Raw genomic sequence first — 25,112 nt, forward strand, 5'->3', positions numbered from 1 at the left:
ATCATGACCATTTTTTTCAGTGGGCTCAGCTGACGATGGCGAATCAATAAGGGAAGAGCACACTTGCAAACACAGGTGAAAGGAGTTGGGCATCCGGGAGAGAAGGGGCATCGGAGCTCAGCGTTGGCGGTGATGGGAGAACATGACTGTGGCCCCGCATCATAGTTCAAGGCTTGGATGGCTTGTCATTTCATGGACTTAGGTGGCTGGCAGCAGAAAACTACTGTAGCTAATAAAGGGGAAGTGTATTGGAACGATATGGGATGCCCACAGAACTAGAGGAAAGGATAAAGTAAGTCATAAACAGGACAAACTCTGAGCAGAGTTAGAGAAGTGATAGGCAGTGTCTATGGGGGCATCTTTGGGTTAAATCTATTGTTTCAGCTGTTTTCTCTCGTTGAATCTGTCTGCATAAAATCTGCAGAGAAGGCAATGGCACCCTACTCCAGTACCCTTGCCTGGAAAATCCCATGGACGGAGGAGTCTGGTGGGCCACAATCCATGGGGTCGCAAAGAGTTGGACACGACTGAGCGACTTCACTTTCACTTTTCACTTTCATGCATTGGAGAAGGAAGTGGCAACCCACTCCAGTGTTCTTGCCTGGAGAATCCCAGGGATGGGGGAGCCTGGTGGGCTGCCGTCTATGGGGTCGCACAGAGTTGGACACGACTGACGTGACTTAGCTGCAGCCACACAAAATCTGAGTCTTGAGTAGGAGTGGGGAGAACCTGGCTTTGGTGTATCTCACCTTGGTCCAGGGAAGGAATGGGACCTTGAATAATAAACAGCTTTGTCAAAAGCATCAGCCCTAGACAACTTCTATCCCAAGGGAGGAGGGAAGGCAAGGCATTGCACCCCAAATCGGCGAGATGACAGACACCATCTCCAGATACCTAGAAGTCCTCTAGTGTTTCAAATGGGAGGACAGTTTTGTCTACTCACTTTCATCATAAACTTCAGGGTTTCTGAACAAATTTGTCAAGGCTAAAGCATGAGAGTGCTTGTAAACTGGGTAATAAACACTAGAGCAGAGGCTGTGATGACTCTGATTCATGACTTTATTTTCATTCTGAAGCACAGGAAGGTAAATGACATCTTATATAACAAGTTCCAAGTTTTTAAGAGAAATTTGCATCAGATTGTACACAGGGTCAATGTATTATAGTGAGAAAAGCCTGGACTTTTGGGGTGGAGGGATTTGTAAAGCTGAGTTTGTTTTTTGGGATCAGTTCTTTCCTTTATAATATGAAATTAAGAATCGGAAATGATATTTCATAGGGACGTTGTAAGATATGTGAAGTTCTTGGTATATATTAAACCTTTAACAAATATTAGCTTCCTTCTCTCCCACTGTGTGGTGTTTCTCTTTTTATATGAATCATATGTACTAATGTAGCTTTCCTTTTCCTGTAGTGAGCTGAAAAGCAATTCTCTTCCATTTTATTTTTCTGCTTTAGAGCTGTTGTTGGTAACTGGTGGAAATAGCAGATGAGGCTGTGTCTATCCCAGGATTAATATTACAAAGGTACAATCATCTTTCCCTTAATTGTAGATGAGGCTATTCATATACCTGGTTGCCTTAAACATCTCAAATAGCAATGACCAGCTATAGTTTAAAGGCAAAATGAAATCCTCTGTGGATTTTTATCATACCTAGAAGCAAAATCATCTAGTTATGAGTGCATGGATGGGCAAAATAAAAGAAATGTCTTAGAAGACCTAAATTGCACTGAATGGAATTTTGTGTCATCCATCACAATTTAAGTATACGAAAAGATTTCTTTTTATTTGCTCAACCAGTGCCTTGTTGAGGTGAGTCTTCCAAATGTTTAAATGAGGCTGAAAGTAGAAATTGGCATAGGAATGAACAAGAAGCTGTTTACAGAAGCCTCTGGAGGGAGAAGAAGGAAGAAACAGTATTGGGACATGTAGGAGGAAGAATGAGTCATCTTGGAAAATATAGTAAACAAAATTCACCCCTCAGCCCCTGCCCATGGCAGAAATTAACCCCAGGGGATCCAGAGCATGGAGAATGGCCTTCAACATCGGAATGTAATAGAATTTGAATTCTAGCCTTGATACATTGGCTCTGGATATATTTCTCAGCCTCTCTGATTTTCATTGTTCTCATCTGTAAAATGAGGCTAAATATTATTAATAACTGTATTTACAGGGTTATTGTGAGGATTAAGTGGGAAGGTAAGGGACTGGAGTGATCAGAAGAGGCAAAACATTGATAACTGATGCCATGGAACTAATTTGATACATGAAATAAGATATGTGTTCTAGGATACAAAGTATGCATTCACTAAGAATATACTTGAAGATGATGCAATTGCATATAATTGATAATCTTATTAGTTTTCCACACACTAATGCTGAACCTTAATGTGATATAACATAAAAGAAAAAACAAGGACTCTTGGGGGCAGACAGATTTCAGCCTCTTCTGTTTAGAAACTGAGGGGTTTAGGCAAGTCACTATAGCTTGCTGATCTCAGAGGGGATAAAAAAACTTAGAGTTTTGGGATGATTATGAAATAACCAATGAAAATTGTCTGAGTATATGGAGTATACAATAAACACTAGTTCTTTTCTCCTGTGGTATAATTTGGAGACTATCATAATTCTGTTATATCTGATAGTCACCTCAGAATATGGACAGCATATAGAATCTTACAAATGGCATACAAGACAATCACAGAATGTAAAATTTAAAAGTGAATCTGGTGAAAAAGTAAACACCACGGATTGATGTGCCAATACTTTCTGAAGCATCCTGGTTAAGTAAATTGTTAATTTCTCTGGTAGCTAGACCCTCATTACCTTGGAAAGAAGAGGCTCTTCATTTACAGGCAGTTTTAATGTCAGAAACTTCTCTGTACTGAACTGAAACCTCCTCTTGGCAATTTCCCCTCGCTAGCCAGAGTTCTAGACCCTGACGAGCCCTTGGTACATTTCAGGTCTGCTCTCATAGAATAGCACCTGCCCTGTATTGAGTATTCCCTGAGTGAATAAGTGAACAAATGAACCAATGAATGAGTGAATGAGACAAGAAATGAGAGCCGACTAACAGTTTTCATGATTTACCACCTATTTGGGAAATGTTAGCATGCTTTCTTTTGCATTAAATTATATGGTATAATTCATGGTACAATAATGAAAGTAAAATCATTGAGTTTTATTAGTTCAGTTCAGTTGCTCAGTTGGGTCCAAGTCTTTGTGACCTCGTGGACTGCAGCACGCTAGAACTCCCCTGTCCATCACCAACTTCCAGAGCCTACTCAAACTCATGTCCATTGAGTTGGTGATACCATCCAACCACTTCATCCTCTGTCATCCCCTTCTCCTCCTGCCCTTAATCTCTCCCAGCATCAGGGTCTTTTCCAATGAGTCAGTTCTTTGCATCAGGTGGCCAAAGTATTGGAGTTTCAGCTTTAGCATCAGTCCTTCCAATGAACACCCAGGACTGATCTCCTTTAGGATGGACTGGTTGGATCTCCTTGCAGTCCAAGGGATTCTCAAGAGTCTTCTCCAACACCACAGTTCAAAAGCATCAGTTCTTCAGCACTCAGTGAGAACCCCATGAACAGTATGAGTTTTATAGAATAGTGTTAATATTTATTATAGGAACAAGGCTTTACACAATTGTGGAAGAAGCTGGAGGTGTAAAGATTTGAAGGGAGGAGTTGGAGGATCAGAGAAACATCACTCACCAGACCTTCTGAAACACTGGCGCAAGTGGACCATGAAGGGCTGGAAAGGAGTGTGAGAAGGCAGGGGTGTCACCTGAGGAGGGCGCCTGCTGGAGGCGTCTAAGGCAGGCTGTCACCTCTGCATCTGGTAGGTGGCCTGGATTGGCTGTTGGTCAGTGGGTCAGTGTATTAGTAAGGGTCCTTCAAAGGAACAGAACCAATGGGAGGATATATGTGTATACATATATATTATGTATGTAATAAGTATATGTCAGATATTCAGATGACACCACCCTTATGACTGAATGGAACTGAACTGAATAAGTATATGCATAATATACTTATTAAACATAGATGTATATATAGATTTATTATATATACATATGTATGTTTATATATAAAGGTTTATTATAGGGGATTGGCCCACATGATTGTGGATACTGGGAAGTCTAAAACCTGCAGTGTGTCAGCAGGCTTGAGACCCAGAGGAGCTGATGGTACCATCCCAGTCCTAAGGCAATCTTCTCGAGAATTTCCTCTTTTCAAAAGTTCCTCAACAAAAAAGGCCAGTCTTTTTGTTCCACTTAGGCCTTCAACTGATTGGATGAGGCCCACCCATATTATTATCCCCAAAAGGATACAAAGACTCATTGGTCACTTAATCCATCTCCAGGTGATGTTGTTCCTTTTCAAGCTGCATCATGCTCTTACTTTGATATACTGTAAGTTAAATACTGAGATAAAAGGCTAAGAAGCTATTGAATGTCTGATGATAGATATTAAGGTAATGAGGGAGGGGGGAAATAATTGGTTAATATATGCATAAACATTTATACCAAAGTAAGAAAAGCAGTGCTCAAATTACTGTGTTTCTATCACCACTCAGGCGGGCCTGAGTGGTGTTTACAATTTTCTTCTTCCTCTCTCCATTCTAGCTGGTCCAACAATGGGCACAATATTCATAAAATACAACAAAATGGAACAAACTACTGATGCACAAAACAACGCGATGCTGAGTGAATGAAGCCAGACCCCAAAGAGTATGGACTACATGATTTCACTTACATGGAATTCTAAACACACAAAACTAATCTTTGATGGTAGAAATCACCAGAGTGTTTTCTTGGGGGTGGGAATTGACTGGGAACGGGCATAAGAAAAATTTCTGGGTGACAGAATATTCTAATGTTAAGTGTACAGTTTACACAGGTGTATGCATTTGTTAAAACTAATCAAACTGCACTATATGTAAATTATATTTAAATAAAATGAGTAAAAAGTTCACCCAGCTGGTATGAAGAGGAGAGTCAGAGAGAAAGTGGATATGACTTGAATGCTGGTGGGAGCTGGAGATACCGCTCTGTAGCCTCGTTCACTGTATTTTACTCCAATAATGTCCAACAAGGCACCTGCTGAGGTGTCCAGTGGATGAGCCAAGAGAGCCCGAGTCAAGAGCTCCTGTGTGTGGGGTAGGAAAAAGCCACCGAGAGTTGTCTGCTACCTTTCTGTCTGCCTCTTGCCTCTGTCCAAAGTGGACTTGGGCATTCCGGGACAGAGCTCATGGACCTAGAGACCTGAGTTGGGTCTAGAGGAAGTCAGGCATGGAGGCTGACTTCTAGCTGCCTCTTCCACCCGGCAAGGCAATGAACCCTACCCACTGTCATAAATCATTCCAAGGGAGAAAGGGGTTGGAGAAAAGGCTTGGTATGACCAAGTTTAAATCTTGAATTGCTGCATTTAAAAATGGCAGTGACAGAGTTCACCATGAGTGGCAAGAGTAGGTTCCAAAGAGAATTGAGCTTTCAGGAGCCAAGCTGATTTTACTTAAAGAGAAGTGAGTAAAATTATGCTCCTGTTTATCTCAGGGGTTTACTCATTACAAGTGGGTATAGACTGCTCACACCTGGTCCATTGTAGATGCCAATGGTCATTTAAGACTCTTCCTCTCTCTTTTCCTCACCCAAATCAACTGTAACAACTTAAGGCTATAAATGTAAAAGTACATCACCTGCCATTAGTAATGTGGGCTCAACTGAGGCCACAGGGAGGAACACCAAGACAGAAAATGTATTAGTTCCTTACTTCAATTGCTCAGTCGTGACTGACTCTTTGCGACCCCATGAATCGCAGCACACCAGGCCTCCCTGTCCATCACCAACTCCCGGAGTTTACCCAGACTCACGTCCATCGAGTCAGTGATGCCATCCAGCCATCTCATCCTCTGTCGCCCCCTTCTCCTCTTGCCCCCAATCCCTCCCAGCATCAGAGTCTTTTCCAATGAATCAACTCTTCGCATGAGGTGGCCTCATGCGAAGTACTGGAGTTTCAGCTTTAGTATCATTCCTTCCAAAGAAATCCCAGGGCTGATCTCCTTCAGAATGGACTGGTTGGATCTCCTTGCAGTCCAAGGGACTCTCAAGAGTCTTCTCCAACACCACAGTTCAAAAGCATCAATTCTTTGGCGCCCAGCCTTCTTCACAGTCCAGCTCTCACATCCATACATGACCACTGGAAAAACCATAGCCTTGACTGGATGGACATTTGTTGGCAAAGTAATGTCTCTGCTTTTCAATATGCTATCTAGGTTGGTCATAGTTTTCCTTCCAAGGAGTAAGCGTCTTTTAATTTCATGGCTGCAGTCACCATCTGCAGTGATTTTGGAGCCCCCCAAAATAAAGTCTGACACTGTTTCCACTGTTTCCCCATCTATTTCCCATGAAGTGGTGGGACCGGATGCCATGATCTTCGTTTTCTGAATGTTGAGCTTTAAGCTAACTTTTTCACTCTCCACTTTCACTTTCATCAAGAGGCTTTTGAGTTCCTCTTCACTTTTTGCCATAAGGGTGGTGTCATCTACATATCTGAGGTTATTGATATTTCTCCCAGCACTCTTGAGTCCAGCTTGTGCTTCTTCCAGCCCAGCATTTCTCATGATGTACTCTGCATATAAGTTAACTAAGCAGGGTGACAATATACAGCCTTGACGTACTCCTTTTCCTATTTGGAACCAGTCTGTTGTTCCATGTCCAGTTCTAACTGTTGCTTCCTGACCTGCATATTGGTTTATCAAGAGGCAGGTCAGGTGGTCTGGTATTCCCATCTCTTTCAGAATTTTCCACAGTTTATTGTGATCCACACAGTCAAAGGCTTTGGCATAGTCAAGAAAGCAGAAATAGATGTTTTTCTGGAACTCTCTTACTTTTTCCATGATTCAGTGGATGTTGGCAATTTGATCTCTAGTTCCTCTGCCTTTTCTAAAGCCATCTTGAACATCTGGAAGTTCATGGTTCACATATTGCTGAAGCCTGGCTTGGAGAATTTTGAGCATTACTTTACCAGCGTGTGAGATGAGTGCAATTATGCAGTGGTTCAAGCATTCTTTGGCATGGCCTTTCTTTGGGATTGGAATGAAAACTGACCTTTTCCAGTCCTGTGGCCACTGCTGAATTTTCCAAATTTGCTGGCATATTGAGTGCAGCACTTTCACAGCATCATCTTTCAGGATTTGAAATAGCTCAACTGGAATTCCATCACCTCCCCTAGCTTTGTTTGTAGTGATGCTTCCTAAGGCCCACTTGACTTCACATTCTAGGAGGTCTGGCTCTAGGTCAGTGATCACACCATTGTGATTATCTGGGTCATGAAGATTTTTTTGTACAGTTCTTCTGTGTATTCCTGCCACCTCTTCTTTTTTTTTTTTTTTTAAAGGCTTAAAATGTATTTTAATAAGTTCATTTTGCATTATTTCATTTCTCAGAAAAACTTCAAAGGTATTAGGGACAAATTAAACATGGTACACCAGTAAAAAATGCACAGCATAACTCCCTAAGATAGGCAAAGCTCAGAGCTACCGTCTGACATTCAACATACAGCAGCCCTGTTCTCAAGATTGTACTAGGCCTATCAAGAAAGCTGTGAATGGCAACATCACAGACACAAAAGGGCCATTTCTGGGTTGTCCTTACCCAAGAAAATGATGGAGGCAAGTTTAACACAAGATTTTTTAAAGATACACTAAATGAAAATCTCTAAGAGAAAATGTCTTCCTTGGGACATGAAAGGGTAATATATGGGACATAACAGAACCATATGCATGTTGTCTGTGACCTCTTGGACATGTGCCTGAATTCCCACCTGGGAGTGATTGGAACAGTGGGGCCAAGGTCATTGGGGGATGTTTGGATTTTGTGGCATATGTGGCAGGATCTCTGGGGTGAGACAGTGCACTAAGTCGTGTCCGACTCTTGCGACCCCATGGACTGTAGCCTGCCAGGCTCCTCTGTCTATGGGATTCTCCAGGCAAGAATACTGGAGTGGGTTGCCATTTCCTTCTCCCCACCTCTTCTTAATATCTTCTGCTTCTGTTAAGTCCATACCATTTCTGTCCTTTATTGAGCCCATCTTTGCATGAAATGTTCCCTTGGTATCTCTAATTTTCTTGAAGAGATCTCTAGTCTTTCCCATTCTGTTGTTTTCCTCTATTTCTTTGCATTGATCGCTGAGGAAGGCTTTCTTGTCTCTTCTTGCTATTCTTTGGAACTCTGCATTCAGATGCTTATATCTTTCCCCTTTTCCTTTGCTTTTCACTTCTCTTCTTTCACAGCTATTTGTAAGGCCTCCCCAGACAGCCATTTTGCTTTTTTGCATTTCTTTTCCATGGGGATGGTCTTCATCCCTGTCTCCTGTACAATGTCACGAACCTCCGTCCATAGTTCATCAGGCACTCTATCAGATCTAAGCCCTTAAATCTATTTCTCACTTCCACTGTATAATCATAAAGGATTTGATTTAGACTATACCTGAATGGTCTACTGGTATGTATAGATTTACAAAAATTAAAATTCAGTGACATTTAGAAATATGAAATTACCCATGGAAAGCAATTCCTGCAGTTGTAAACTGAAAGATGATTTTTTCCCCCATTAATTTCAGTATGAATGAAATCTGGAAAAACACAAAAATTAAAAGTAAGAATTCCTTTGTCAGCAGCATCTTCAGTTCAGTTCAGTCACTCAGTCGTGTCCGACTCTTTGTGACCCCGTGAACTGCGGCACACCATGCCTCCCTGTCCATCACCAACTCCTGGAGTTTACCCAAATTCATGTCCATTGAGTTGGTGATGCCATCCAACTATCTCATTCTCTGTTATCCCCTTCTCCTCCTGCCCTTAATCTTTCCCAGCATCAGGGTCTTTTTCAATGAGTCAGCCCTTTGCATCAGGTGGCCAAAATATTGGAGTTTCAGCTTCACCCTCAGTCCTTCCAATGAACACCTAGGACTGATCTCCTTGAGGATGGACTGGTTGGATCTTCTTGCAGTCCAAGGGACTCTCAAGAGTCTTCTCCAACACCACAGTGCAAAAGCATCCATTCTTTGGTGCTCAGCTTTCTTTATAGTCCAACTCTCACATCCATACATGACCATTGGAAAAACCATAGGCTTGACTAGACAGACCTTTGTTGACAAAGTAATGTCTCTGATTTTTAATGTGCTGTTTAGGTTGGTCATAACTTTTCTTCCAAGGAACTTTTAATTTCATGGCTGCAATCACCATCTGCAGTGATTTTGGAGCCCCCAAAATAAAGTCAGCCACTGTTTCCACTGTTTCCCCATCTATTTGCCATGAAGTGATGGGACCAGATGCCACGATCTTAGTTTTCTATATGTTGAGTTTTAAGCCAACTTTTCCACTCTCCTCTTTCACTTTAATCAAGAGGCTCTTTAGTTCTTCACTTTCTGCCATAAGGGTGGTGTCATCTGCATTTCTGAGGTTATTGATATTTCTCCTGGCAATCTTGATTCCAACTTGTGCTTCTTCCAGCCCACTGTTTGTCATGATGTACTCTGCATCAGGCTTCCCTGTCCATCACCAACTCCCAGAGTTTGCTCAAACTTATTCCCATGGAGTCAGTGATGCCATCCAACCATTCTCTGTCAGGTCAATCCCCAGCTAGGTGATCTATATTTAATAGTTAAAATGATTCATAGTATAAAAGTTAATGATATAAAAATAAGGAAATTTTACCCACAGAGCTAGAGTAGGGTCTTCTATTTTTATTTATTTATTTTTCAGACAAATTCATTCATTCCTGAGTTTCTCCTATGAAATCCATTATTATTTTTCTAAATGGGACTAGTTTACTTTCTCCTGACAGTTCCTTATGGATGTTTGAATCACCCTGCAGGAAGAAATGCAGCAAACCATGACATTTTAAGCACTAGAAGAACATAAAATTTCCAGCAAGTGGACAAAGGGGCTGTATGGTGGAGGAACACCTTGACACTGACTGTTTTCATGTACCTATGGTCAATTAATCTACTACAAAGGAGATAAGAATATATAATGGAGAAAAGACAATGTCTTAAATAAATAGTGCTGGTAAACTGCATAGTCACATGTAAAAGAATGAAATTGGAGCATTCTCTAACACTGTATACAAAAATAAACTCAAAATGGATTAATGACCTAAAGTGAAAAGTGAAAGTAAAAGTCACTCAGCCATGTCCAACTCTTTGTGACCCCATGAACTATACAGTCTATGGATTCTCCAGGCCAGAATAGTAGAGTGGTTAGCCTTTCCCTCCTCCAGGGGATCTTCCCAATCCAGGGATGGAACCCAGGTCTCCTGCATAAGCTCAAATAGTATAAAACTCATCGATGAAAAAATAGGAAGAACAATCTTTGATATAAATCACCATGATATCTTTTTGGATTCACCCCCTAGAATAATGAATATAAAAACAAAAATAAACAAATGGGACTTAAAAGCATTTGCACATCAAAGGAAACTATAAACAAAAAGATAACCCATGGAATGGGAGAAAATATTTGCAAACCAGATGACCAACAAGGGATTAATCTCCAAAATATACAAACAGCTCGTGCAGCTCAATATCAGAAAAACAATTCAATCAACAAATAGGCAGAAGATATAAATAAACATTTCTCCAAATAAGACATACAGATAGCCAAGAAGAACACGAAAAGATGCTCAAAATTGCTAATTATCAGAGAAATGTAAATCAAAACTATAATGAAGTATCACCTACACCTGTCAGAATGGCCACCATCAAAAAGTCTGCAAACAATCAATTCTGGGAACTTCCCTGGTGGTCCAGTGGTTGAGAATCCACTTTGCAATGCTCAGGACATGGGTTCGATCCCTGGTTGGGAAGCTAGGATCCCACATACCATGGAGCAACTAAGCCTGAATGCCGCAATGAAAGATCCTGAGTGCTGCAATGAAGACCCGAGGCAGCCAGATAGATAGGTAAGTACATAAATAAATATTAAAAAAACCAAATGCTGGAGGGAGTGTGGAGAAAAGAGAACACTTATATGCTGTTGGTGCAAACATAAATTAGTACAGCCATTCTGGAGAACAGTATGGAGGTTCCTTATAAAACTAAAAATACCATATGGTCTAGCAATCCCATTCCTGGACATGTATCCAGAGAAAACCATAATTAAAAAAGATACATGCACCCCAATGTTTGTTGCAACATTATTTACAATGGCCAAGACATGGAACCAACCTAAATTTCCATCAACTGATAAATGGATAAAGAGGATGCAGTACATACATACAATGGATTATTACTCAGCCATAGAAGGAATAAAATAATACCATTTGTAGCAATATGCATGGACCTAGAGATTATTTTACTAGCTAAAATAAGACAGAGAAAGACAAATACCATATGATATCACTTATGTGGAACCTAATAAAGTGATACAAATGAAGTTATTTACGAAAACAGAAACAGACTCACAGACTCTGAAAACAAACTTTAGTTACAAACAGGGAAAAGTTGGGGGGAGGGATAAATTAGGAGTTTTGGATTAACATATACACACCCTTACATATAAAATAGAAAACCAACAAAGACCTACTGTATGGCACAGGGAACTCTATTTAATGCTCTGTAATCCCATGGATTTCTTTGGAAGGAATGATGCTAAAGCTGAAACTCCAGTACTTTGGCCACCTCATGTGAAGAGTTGACTCATTGGAAAAGACTCTGATGCTGGTAGGGATTGGGGGCAGGAGGAGACGGGGACGCCAGAGGATGAGATGGCTGGATGGCATCACTGACTCGATGGACGTCAGTTTGAGTGAACTCCGGGAGCTGGTGATGGACAGGGAGGCCTGGCGTGCTGCAATTCATGGGGTCGCAAAGAGTCAGACACGACTGAGCAACTGAACTGAACTGAATCCCATGGACAAAGGAGCCTGGCGGGCTACAGTCCATGAGATTGCAAAGAATTGGACACGACTGAGCAACTAACATACACAAATAATCTATCTGGCAAAAAAATCTGAAAAAGAACAGATATATGTATAATTGAATCAGTTTGCTGTACCTCTGAAACTAACAATATTGTAAATCAACTATAGTGAAGTGAAGTTGCTTAGTCATGTGTGACTCTTTGCGGCCCCATGGACTGTAGCCTACCAGGCTCCTCCGTCCATGGGATTTTCCAGGCAAGAGTACTGGAGTGGGGTGCCATTGCCTTCTCCAGGGGATTTTCCTGACCCAGGGATTGGACCCAGGTCTCCTGTATGCTGCTGCTGCTGCTAAGTCACTTCAGTCGTGTCCAACTCTGTGTGACCCCATAGATGGCAGCCCACCAGGCTCCCCTGTCCCTGGGATTCTCCAGGCAAGGTCTCCTGTATACTCCAATATAAAAAAAAATTAAGTTAAAAAATTGCACATCACCTCCTTGATTAAAAAGAAAAAAGATCTATGACAAATACTTTCATAAAGTGTGTCTCATGTAACACATCCACTAGTGGCATTTTGTAGAAGAGGGCACGGACTCAGGGAAGCTGAGCAAATGTCCTGAGGTGAGAAGTCATGTGTTTGGGACATGAGTGCACAGCCAGTGTGTTTTCCCACTCACGACCGTGTTTCTCTGTACCAGGAGGTCAGGTCCATCTGTTAAGGTTATTGATGAGGTGGTAAGACTATTATCTCTGTGTGTATTAGTCTTCTCAGGCTGCAATAACACAACTCCACAGACTGAGTGGCTTACATAGACTTGTTCTTAACACAGTTCTAGAGGCCAAAGTCCAAGGTCAAGGTGTTGGCAGATTTGCCTTCTCCTGAGTTCTCTCTCCTTTGTTGGCAGTGAGCTCTCCCCTCACTGTGTCCTCTTGTGGTTTGTCCTCTATGCGTGGACATCCCTGAGGTCTCTCTGTGGGTCCAAGTTGGCTTTTCTTATAAGGACACTCAGTTCAGTTAAGTTCAGTTCAGTCACTCAGTCGTGTCTGACTCTTTACAACCCCATGAATTGCAGCACACTAGGCCTCCCTGTCCATCACCAACTCCTGGGGTTCACTCAAACTCATGTCCATCGAGTCAGTGATGCCATCCAGCCAGCTCATCCTCTGTCGTCCCCTTCTCCTCCTGCCCCCAATCCCTCCCAGCATCAGAGTCTTTTCCAATGAGTCAACTCTTCGCATGAGGTGGCCAAAGTACTGGAGTTTCAGCTTTAGCATCATTCCTTCCAAAGAAATCCCAGGGCTGATCTCCTTCAGAATGGACTGGTTGGATCTCCTTGCAGTCCAAGGGACTCGCAAGAGTCTTCTCCAACACCACAGTTCAAAAACATCAATTCTTCGGTGCTCAGCTTTCTTCACAGTCCAACTCTCACATCCATACATGACCACTGGAAAAACCATAACCTTGACTAGACAGACCTTTGTTGGAAAAGTAATGTCTCTGCTTTTGAATATGCTAGCCAGGTGGATTAGAGCCCACCTTAATAATGGCAGGAAACCATCTCCAAATAGAATCACATCCTGAGGTACTTGTGGTTAGGGCTTCAACTTAGGAATTTTGGGGGACACAGTTCAGCGTATAATCACGTTCACATGGCTGTGGGCTGTGTAGGACCAAGGATCACTCCTGGGACAAGAGGAATCCAAAGAAAATCATAAATGCCCTCTGTTCCCTTCTGTTTTTTTTTTTTTTTAAGCTTCTGACTCAAGATTATTGCCCCGCTTCCTTTGTTCTCTGTTTGGCAGGATGCTGTGCTCCTGGATGGGGTCAGAGCCCTATTCATACTCATGGGAGGGATAGGTGCTGTCCCCCTTGTACTCACCGGTAGTGAGGCTGTGCAGCATGAAGTGGCCCAGGTCCTGTTTGGAGATGACCCTCGAGGGCCCTCGTCCATCCAGGGTCCCTGTGTGGGCCCCAGTCAGCGGCTGGTCTCCCATAGGTGGTGGCATCCCTGGCTGCATACTTCAGGCCCGACTCCTGCAGTATCTTCTGCATCTGGATTTGGTCATCAGTGACATTCTGCAGTCTTGGGGGCACCTTGGAAGGGTCCCATGGTAGGAAGGCCGAGGTGCAGGCCATGACCTTGTCCGCACCATGGGTCTTCATGGCCGCCACAATATTCCATCACCCTCAGACATCACGGTGGTAAGGACCTGCTTGCATCACCGGGGCCAGTGTGGTGAGCCCGATCTTGCTGGTGCAGAAGTTGGCAATCTTCTCAACAGCCATGCCGCCGGGCGTGGGGGCTCGAGGCCCTGGAGTCTCAGGACACTCCAGAAGGCCTGGCTGCTGGGCCACCCTCCTGCCCTTCCTTAGAGGGAAGGACAGGGAGGGGCTGCTCAGAGTGGCACACCTCAGCACACCTCCAGCCTCAGACTGTGGTCGAGGGGCCAGGCCAAAAGGCCATGCTTCTCCCTCTGTCCCCTTCTATATAAGCTTTTTACACTGGAAAATTTGGTTAGAATTGCCCAACAGGAAAGAGTTGAAAGGTTCATTGTGAAAGGAACAAATCCCAGCCGATGAAACCACTTCTTTCTCTCCTCCACCCTGCTGCTGCCCCTCTGAGGTGCTTGCTAATCGATCACTTACTCATTTGTTTATCCAAACATCCTTTACCTGGTCCCTGATTGTACTGCCTTATGGCAGAAAGTGAAGAAGAACTAAAGAGCCTCTTGATGAAAGTGAAAGAGGAGAGTTAAAAAGTTGGCTTAAAGCTCAACATTCAGAAAACTAAGATCATGGCATCCAGTCCCATCACTTCATGGCAAATAGATGGGGAAACAGTGGCTGACTTTATTTTTCTGGGCTCCAAAATCACTGCAGATGGTGACTGCAGCCATGAAATTAAAAAGACACTTACTCTTTGGAAGGAAAGTTATGACCAACCTAGACATCATATTAAAAAGCAGAGACATTCGTTACTTTGCCAACAAAGGTCCATCTAGTCAAGGCTATGGTTTTTCCAGTGGTCATGTATAGATGTGAGAGTTGGACTATAAAGAAAACTGAGGGCTGAAGAATTGATGCTTTTGAACTGTGGTGTTGGAGAAGACTCTTGAGAGTCCCTAGGACTGCAAGGAGATCCAACCAGACCATCCTAAAGGAAATCAGTCCTGGGTGTTTATTAGAAAGACTGACGTTGAAGCTGAAACTCCAATATTTTGGCCATGTGATGCGAAGAGCTGACTCATTTGAAAAGACCCTGATGTTGGGAAAGATTGAGGGCAGGAGGAGAAGGGGACGACAGAGGATGAGATGGTTGGATGGCATCACCGACTCAGTGGACATAGGTATGGATGGGCTCCAGAAGTTGGTGACGGACAGGGAGGCCTGGTGTGCTGTGGTTCATGGGGTCACAAAGAGTCAGACACAACTGAGCGACTGAACTGAACTGATTGTACTGAGGCAGTTTGCTAGACATTGAGAATACACCAGCATACACCTGTTTGCCTGGGGCTTCCTTTCCTGTTGTGGCGACAGAAGGTAAGGGGCACAGTGATCACCCACTAGCATAAGCATTGTAGCTGGGTGGGTGGTGGAGGATGCGTTTGAGGTCGGTGGTTGGGTATGGTTTCTTAAGGCAGTGATGTTTAGGCAGAGACCTGAACCATGAGAAGGAGCTGCCTCCTGAAAAGTTGAAAGTTGATGGGAGAGGTTTCCAGACCTCTTCCATGGAAGACCTCTTTGATGGAAGAGTAAACCTCTTGGTAAATGCAAAGTCTTTCAGCAAGAAAAGAATGTTCTAGGAACGAAGAAGAAACCAGGGCAGTAGTGCTGAGTGAAGTTGGAGAGAAAAACAGGAGAGAGTGCTCGGAAACCAATGGCTGTGGCAAGAAAATCCCAATCTGGGGACTATAACCCCTTTAACAAAACCCATTCTAAGGATGGCTTCAGGCAGAGCAAGTACAGATCAGACTTCACTTGTGTAGTAAGATTTGAAGGAAGTACTGAGGGATGTCCTCCCCAGAAATCTAGCTTTCACGATCGTTAGCATCTGTTTATAGAGCCTGTCATTCTATCAGTGAAGCATCCTTTATCTTTTAAGCACCATTTCTTTGTCTAGGAAGAGGCTCCTGTTTAAGTACAGATAACCCTGGAAGCCTATCTCATTAGACTTACCCACAGTCTGACAGCTGGAGGGGAGCAGCTTGTCAGAGAATAAGATATGTACTGGGTTCTGTCTGTACTGTATCCAACCCTGAAACTGGCCTCTTTAATGACATCATCTACTCTTTCCCTTGAGTATCTTTGATATTCTTTTCCCTGTCTCCGCATTTCCCCCAAATTACCCTTCCTCTAACTTCAGACCCTTCCCCACAGCCCCAGTCTATCCCCTCTCCCTTCTGGAGTTAGTCAGCTCTGCACACAGCCTGGGCTCAGTGTGTACATGTCATGGCCCTCATGTCAGTCTCAGATTTGCTGCCTTGTAAACTTTAGCCACACTCATGATGCAGACCCCAGCCCTTGAGCAATTGGATCATTTCTCCATCCTGGCTGTGGTTTCTGAGACGCACTGAAGAAAATCTCATAACCTTGCTAATTGGCTGTGAGACCTGCCCTCAATCCCCACTGATGGTACAACTTTCTTAGCTGGACCACTGCCCTTTATTCCAAACTTTATTTCATTGCTTAACACATTTCTCTTCTTTAGGTTTCTTGGTACCTACAGAGAAATATTATTCTGCCAACAAAGGTCCGTCTAGTCAAGGCTATGGTTTTTCTAGTGGTCATGTATAGATGTGAGAGTTGGACTGTGAAGAAAGCTGAGCACCGATGAATTGATGCTTTTGAACTGTGGTGTTGGAGAAGACTCTTGAGAGTCCCTAGGACTGCAAGGAGATACAACCAGTCCATCCTAAAGATCAGTCCTGGGTGTTCATTGGAAGGACTGATGCTGAAGCTAAAACTGCAATACTTTGGCCACCTCATATGAAGAGTTGACTCATTGGAAAAGACCCTGATGCTGGGAGAGATTGGGGGAAGGAGCAGAAGGGGATGAAAGAGGATGAGATGGCTGGATGGCATCACCGACTCAATGGGCATGAGTTTGAGTAAACTCTAGGAGTTGGTGATGGACAGGGAGGCCTGGCATGCTGCGATTCATGGGGTTGCAGAGTTGGACAAGACTGAGCGACTGATCTGACTGACTGAACTGACAGAGAAATAACCCATGCTTGGAAATCACAGCTGTGGTTTCCAGATCTCACCCTGCTTCTTTGCTTATAGCTGGTGGTCCTCAGCATGTTATTTAGCTTCCTTGAGCTTCTGCTTCCTTATTGCCAAAACAAACCCCCTTGCACTGTTGATGGGAATGTAAATTGATGCATCCAATATTGAGAATAGTAGCGAGGGTCCTTAAAAAACTAAAAATAGAACTACCATATGACCCAGCAAACCCACTCTTGGACATATAACCTGGGAATACCATAATTCAAAAAGATACATGTACCCCAATGTTCATTGCAGCACTATTTACAATAGCCAGGACATGGAAGCAACCTAAATGCCCACTGACAAATGAATGGATAAAGAAAATGTGGTACATATATACAGTGGAATACTACTCAGCCATAAAAAGGAATGAAATTGGGTCATTTGAAGTGATGTGGATGAACCTAGAGTCTATCTGTCATACAGAGTGAGGTAAGTCAGAAACAGAAAAATGATATTGTATATTAATGTGACTGCCACACACATACAATGCGTGTATATGGGACCTAGGAAAAAAGGCATTGATGAACCTATCTGCAGGGCCGGAACAGAGGCGTAGATGTAGAGAACAGACTTGTGGACACGGGCTGAGAGGAAGGGGACCGTGGGACAAATTAGACAGTAGCACTGACATATATACGCTGCTGCTGCTGCTAAAATGCTTCAGTCGTGTCCGACTCTGTGCGACCCCATAGAGAGTCCCTGGGATTCTCCAGGCAAGAACACTGGAGTGGGTTGCCATTTCCTTCTCCAATGCACAAAAGTGAAAATGAAGTCACTCAGTCGTGTCTGACTCTTAGTGACCCCATGGACTACAGCCTACCAGGCTCCTCCATCCATGGGGTTTTCCAGGCAAGAGTACTGGAGTGGGGTGCCATTGCCTTCTCCATGTATATACGCTATCATGTGTAATATAGACAGCTAGTGGGAGGCTGCTGTATAGCACAAGGAGCTCAGCTCAGTGCTCTGTGATGACCTAGAGGAGTCGGGAGGGGGGCATGGAAGGGGATTTCTGTATACATATAGCTGATTCACTTTGTTGTACAGCAGAAGCTAACACACATTGTAAGCAATTGTACTCCAATGAGAGGAAACCTATTCACTGTGCTCAGTACGAATGAGGTAAACTGTTTCGTGTTTAGTTTGGCGACTAGACTGATAGATGACAGGAAATGTAGGTTCACTTCCTTTTCCATCTCAGTGCTCCAAGAGCAGATGCCACATTAGTGGAACCTTCTGACCCCTCAAGGAACATTATGCAGCCTCTTTAGAGGAGGCTTGGCCCAGCCAAGTCCTGCCTGTGAATCCCATGTGATTGCCGACATCAGAGGCAAAGTTCTTCTTCCTTCATCAGCCCCACTCTCCAGAGCAGTGTCCAATCTCCAGTACCAACAAATCATGTCTCAGTCTCATAAATTCAAGGAGCACTGCTAAATTTGCTTCTCTTTTCACCCAAGGCCAAAGTCCTTGTTGAATTTAATCAGGATGGAAGTGGAAACAGGAATAAACAACCTGCAAGATATATGTGCAACAACTTATAAACACATTTCAGTACAGCTCCTCTGCCTGGAGAGGAAAAGCAACAGAAGAGCCACGACACCGTAAAAAAAGGGAAAATAATGGATGACAATGAGTAGAAACTAATTTCAATGTAATCAGGTTGCTCGTGACCCATGAACTGGAAAAATTAAAGGACACTTTCCCTTTTTTTTTCCCCAAGTAGGTATCAAAGACAAAATGCAGTTTAAAAATGTAGGCAGTCTTTTATAATGGCTACACAGTCATTTCTAAATTACTCTTTAATATAGGGAGGGAGGAGGTTGACCAGAAAGCTTATATTAAACAAGTGGTGCTTTAGGACCTACTATGTGTCTTGAGTAACTTCTGGGAAAAAAAAAAAAAGTGAAAGTCACTCAGTTGTGTCCAACTCTTTGCAACCCCATGGACCATACCATCCATGGAATTCTCCAGGCCAGAATACTGGAGTGGGTAGCCTTTCCCTTCTCCAGAGGATCTTCCCAACCCAGGGATTGAACCCAGGTCTCTCACATTGCAGGCGGATTCTTTACCAGCTGAGTCACAAGATTATTGGAGAGGGTAGCCTATCCCTTCTCCAGGGGATCTTCCCAACCCAGGAATCGAACAGGGGTCTCTTGCATTGCAGTTGATTCTTTAGCAACTGAGCTGTCAGGGTCAGAGCAGGCAAAGAGTTTCCATAAACCTGTCTGTTATCTTGAAATTAATGCAAACACAGTGAGCATTGTCTATTGCAACTCTTCAATATTTTATTTTAAAAATCAGTCATGTCATAGGTAACATTCATAACTAAATAGCAACCCATTGTACAAATATAGCATGATTTAGTCATTCCACAATTGATAGACATTTAAGTAGTTCCATTTGGGATGACTCACAGCTATGTTTCTTTTCTAGGAGTAAGAGTACATTTAGTCATAGAATTTAATGTATTTAGTGTAAATTTAGTTATAGAATTTCACCTGAATTCCAAGCTAACTCAACAGCTCATTTCACTTTTACTCACCCTTACTATGCACGGGGTCGCAAAGAGTCAGACATGACTAAGCAACTTTCACTTCACCTATATAAGTAGGAGGTAATTTAAGGTCAGGATATTTGATCAACCTGTTGCTCTCAAAAGTTTCTGGGCCTGGGGCATTTCCACATCAGTAACACAGTCAGTGGCAAACTGAGCCCCTTGGTTAAAATATGGCATCTCCTCATCCTTAAGTGTCATTTCATTCTCTTAAACCATTTTTCAAAGAAAATTCTCTTAAAAAATTTTCCAAAGGAGAAGCTAGTTCCCTTCAAACACTTATGGTTTTCTTTTTAATCCACTATTAATATGATTTTGGGACATTTACTTTTTTTCTAGCCAAATGTATTATATGAAATCTAGTTAAATTCAGCAAATTATAATTTAGTGACTATGATGCATGACAGACTCTATATTCTTGGGCTCCAAAATCACTGCAGATGGTGATCGCAGACATAAAATTAAAAGGTGCTTGCTTGTTGGAAGAAAAGCTATGACCAACCTAGACAGCATATTAAAAAGCAGAGACATTACTTTGTCAACAAAGGTCCATCTAGTCAAGGCTATGGTTTTTCCAGTGGTCATGTATGGAAGTGAGAGTTGGACTATAAAGAAAGCTGAGTGCCGAAGAATTGATGCTTTTGAACTGTGGTGTTGGAGAAGTCTTGAGAGTCCCTTGGACTTCAAGGAGGTCAAAGCAGTCAATCCTAAAGGAAATCAATCCTGAATATTCATTGGAAGGACTGATCCTGAAGCTGAGGCTCCAGTACTTTGGCCACCTGATACAAAGAACTGACTCAGTGGAAAAGACTCTGATGCTGGGAAAGATTGAGGGCAGGAGAAGGGGATGACAGAGGATGAGATGGTTGGATAGCATCACCAATTCAATGGACATGAGTTTGAGCAAGCTCCAGGAGATGGTGAAGGACAGGGAAGCTTGGTGTGCTGCAGTCCATGGGGTCACAAAGAGATGGAGACAGCCAAGTGACTGAGCAACAACAAACGATACGTGCTGAATATGCTGGGTGTTGTGAAAGACATCAAGTCACACAAAACAGACTTCTACCTGTCATGAAGCAAACCTCTTCATTAAGAAAATATTTAGGCCCTTGAGTTCAGTTCAGTCACTCAGTCGTGTCCGACTCTGCGACCCCATGAATCGCAGCATGCCAGGCCTCCCTGTCCATCACCAACTCCTGGAGTTCACTCAGACTCACGTCCATCGAGTCAGTGATGCCATCCAGCCGTCTCATCCTCTGTCGCCCCCTTCTCCTCCTGCCCCCAATCCCTCCCAGCATCAGAGTCTTTTCCAATGAGTCAACTCTTCACATGAGGTGGCCAAAGTACTGGAGTTTCAGCTTTAGCATCGTTCCTTCCAAAGAAATCCCAGGGCTGATCTCCTTCAGAATGGACTGGTTGGACCTCCTTGCAGTCCAGGGGACTCTCAAGAGTCTTCTCCAACACCACAGTTCAAAAGCATCAATTCTTCGGGGCTCAGCCTTCTTCACAGTCCAGCTCTCACATCCATACATGACCACAGGAAAAACCATAGCCTTGACTGGACGGACCTTTGTTGGCAAAGTAATGTCTCTGCTTTTGAATATGCTATCTAGGTTGGTCATAACTTTCCTTCCAAGGAGTAAGCGTCTTTTAATTTCATGGCTGCAGTCACCATCTGCAGTGATTTTGGAGCCCCCCAAAATAAAGTCTGACACTGTTTCCACTGTTTCCCATCTATTTCCCATGAAGTAATGGGACCAGATGCCATGATCTTCATTTTCTGAGTATTGAGCTTTAAGGCAACTTTTTCACTCTCCTTTTCACTTTCATCAAGAGGCTTTTTATTTCCTCTTCACTTTTTGCCATAAGGGTGGTATCATCTGCATATCTGAGATTATTGATTCCAGCTTGTGCTTCTTCCAGTCCAGCGTTTCTCATGATGTTCTCTGCATAGAAGTTAAATAAACAGGGTGACAATGTACAGCCTTGATGTACTCCTTTTCCTATTCGGAACCGGTCTGTTGTTCCATGTCCAGTTCTAACTGTTACTTCCTGACCTGCATACAGATTTCTCAAGAGGCAGGTCAGGTGGTCTGGTATTACCATCTCTTTCAGAATTTTCCACAGTTTATTGTGATCCACACAAAGGCTTTGGCATAGTCAATAAAGCAGAAATAGATATTTTTCTGTAACTCTCTTGCTTTTTCCATGATCCAGTGGATGTTGGCAATTTGATCTCTGGTTCCTCTGCCTTTTCTAAATCCAGCTAGAACATCTGAAAGTTCATGGTTCACATATTGCTGAAGCCTGGCTTGGAGAATTTTGAGCATGACTTTACTAGCATGTGAGATGAGTGCAATTGTGTGGTAGTTTGAGCTTTCTTTGGCCTTGCCTTTCTTTGGGATTGGAATGAAAACTGACCTTTTCCAGTCCTGTGGCCACTGCTGAGTTTTCCAAATTTGCTGGCATATTGAGTGCAGCACTTTCACAGCATCATCTTTCAGGATTTGAAATAGCTCCACTGGAATTCCATCACCTCTACTAGCTTTGTTTGTAGTGATGCTTTCTAAGGCCCACTTGACTTCACATTCCAGGAGGTCTGGCTCTAGGTCAGTGATCACACCATTGTGATTATCTGGGTCATGAAGATCTTTTTTGTACAGTTCTTCTGTGTATTTCTGCCACCTCTTCTTAATATCTTCTGCTTCTGTTAAGTCCATACCATTTCTGTCCTTTATCGAGCTCATCTTTGCATGAAATATTCCCTTGGTATCTCTAATTTTCTTGAAGAGATCTCTAGTCTTTCCCATTCTGTTGTTTTCCTCTATTTCTTTGCATTGATGGCTGAGGAAGGCTTTCTTATCTCTCCTTGCTATTCTTTGGAACTCTGCATTCAGATGCTTATATCGTTCCCCTTTTCCTTTGCTTTTCGCTTCTCTTCTTTCACAGCTATTTGTAAGGCCTCCCCAGGCAGCCATTTTGCTTTTTGCATTTCTTTTCTATGGGGATGGTCTTGATCCCTGTCTCCTGTACAATGTCACAAACCTCCGTCCATAGTTCATCAGGCACTCTATCAGATCTAGGCCCTTAAATCTGTTTCTCACTTCCACTGTATAATCATAGGGATTTGATTTAGGTCATACCTGAATGGTCTAGTGGTTTTCCCTACTGTCTTCAATTTAAGTCTGAATTTAAGCCCTTACCTTTATTCAAAGAATATGAAATATTATACTTCCACCTCACTCTTCCAAAATCCAGATATTTCATGACTTTGTTGAGGACTTAGCCAAGAAGCAAACTCATTGTAAAATAGATGCCACAAAATGCATGCACTACACACAGGATTCCCTGGGTGTTTACGCAACCTAGTCATGCTTTTTTATGTGCCCACAATCTTTATTAAGCTAGCCATCTGGTTATCAACCTACCACAGATCAGGACTCACAAATAAAAAGAGGCAAGCAGGGTAGTAAGGAGAAGTGACAGCAAACTTGTGACAGCAAGGGAAAAAACCAAAGAACATAAAAAACAGATAAGCAGACTGACATTTTATGCAATGCACCCAAGGACAAAATGGCCTTCATGAATCAGTGGGTCCCGGGGCACTTCTGCATTTCATCAGAGCTCAGGAAGGAACAGCTGCGCCAATTACTGGCCTTGGCACACTGAGATGAAGTCAACTCAGTCTATCCTAGGTAAGAAGGAAAGTGAATTGTGTAATAAATTTTTAAGAATTTCTATCAAAGGGTTACACTGTTCAAAAGCTCTGATGCTTAGATCAACAACATTTTTTTCTAGGTCAGAAACTTGGGTACCTCTTACCTGTTTTTTCTTAAGCCCTGTTAAGAGCTCTACCTCAAAGAGGAAGATCATTGTCCTTACTAAATTGAGATTCACAGAAGTTGAGAAATTTTCTAAGTCGTACATCTGCTACTTGATTGATCCAAGATACAAACGCTTGATTTTCTAACTCCAAAATCCGTGTTATGTCATTATACCACACAGCTTTATTTATCCGAGACACCTTCCTAAGGGTTACCTTAGGATTGACATATATATACTACTGATACTATGTATAAAATAGGTAACAAACAAGAACAGATTGTACAGCACAGGGAACTCTACTCAATGCTCTGTGGTGACCTAAATGGGAAAGAAATCCAAAAAAGAAGGGATATGTATGCATACGTATAGCTGAGTCACTTTTCTGTATGGCAGAAATGCACACAACATTGTAAAACAATTATATTCCAATAAAAGTTTTTTAAAAGATGCCTTTTTCTCCATGAAGATATCCTAAAATGAAGTGTTTAAGTACATAACCCAGAGTTATCAGCATGCTCGATTTACATCTTTGCCTCAGGGAATAATTAGACATCCAGGTTGCTACTGTGTTTAATTTGTACCTACCATATGCCCCGGTGCCCTGTGGAAGGACATACGAAGAAGTCTTTCAGCTGACTGAGGACTTCTCTGGATTCCCAGGTTCAAGCTCTGCTGGGAGACAGGGCTGGGCTCACACCAGTGCATCTGGAGGTCAGCCTGGCAATGAGTGAGGGACAGTGTCTTATCTAACCTCAACATAGAAACAGAGGCTGCATCACATGGGCATATTGACTTGGCAAATGAAAAGACCTCTGAGTTTTGTTCTAAAAAGCAGTTTGTAGGAAGAACTGGGATAGGAAGCTCTTGGGTACATCCAGGGACATCCTCTGGAGGAGGGAGAAGGGCCAGATCCCTGCAGGCCACATCGTTCAGACAAATGTTTGTGAAGAGCAGGACCAGAGCTAAGAGAGAGCCCAAGACTTTGGAATCAAAATAAAAAACATTTGAATACGAGACTTTAACAAGTGAAAATTAATACAAAAGTTCATGATGCACAACATATCCGAAGTTAAGTAAAAATAGGATGAGTGTTACTGCTGATTGCTTTGTGTCAGGATTTACTTTGGGCAATACCAACAGAGAGTTAAGATAAATGTTCTTTTTTGTTCTAATTTGTTTTTTAATTGGAGGCTTTGCAATGTTCCGTTGGTTTCTGCCATGCGACAGTGTGAGTCATAATTATACATATATGCCCCCTCTCTCGGAGAAGGCAATGGCAACCCACTCCAGTGTTCTTGCCTGGAGAATCCCAGGGATGGGAGAGCCTGGTGGGCTACCATCTATGGGGTCGCATGGAGTCGGACACGACTGAAGCGACTTAGCAGCAGCAGCAGCAGCCCCCTCCCTTCCCATCCCACCCCTCTAGGTAGACACAGAGTGCCAGGCTGGGCTCCCCGTGTTATGTAGCAACTTCCTACTAGCTGTCTATTTCACACAGGATAGTGCATATATGTCAATGCTGCTTTCTTTCTTTCTTTTT

The 25,112-nt window shown here is 42.8% G+C and overlaps 1 pseudogene; it reads right to left on the reverse strand.

Moving 5' to 3' along the window:
* Positions 1-13,681: 13,681 nt before the first annotated feature.
* On the reverse strand, positions 13,682-23,620 carry LOC133254982 (flavin reductase (NADPH)-like; annotated as a pseudogene).
* Between the last annotated feature and the right edge of the window lie 1,492 nt (positions 23,621-25,112).

This window comes from Bos javanicus, chromosome 1 (genome assembly GCF_032452875.1).
Source record: "Bos javanicus breed banteng chromosome 1, ARS-OSU_banteng_1.0, whole genome shotgun sequence".
Taxonomy (NCBI): domain Eukaryota; kingdom Metazoa; phylum Chordata; class Mammalia; order Artiodactyla; family Bovidae; genus Bos; species Bos javanicus.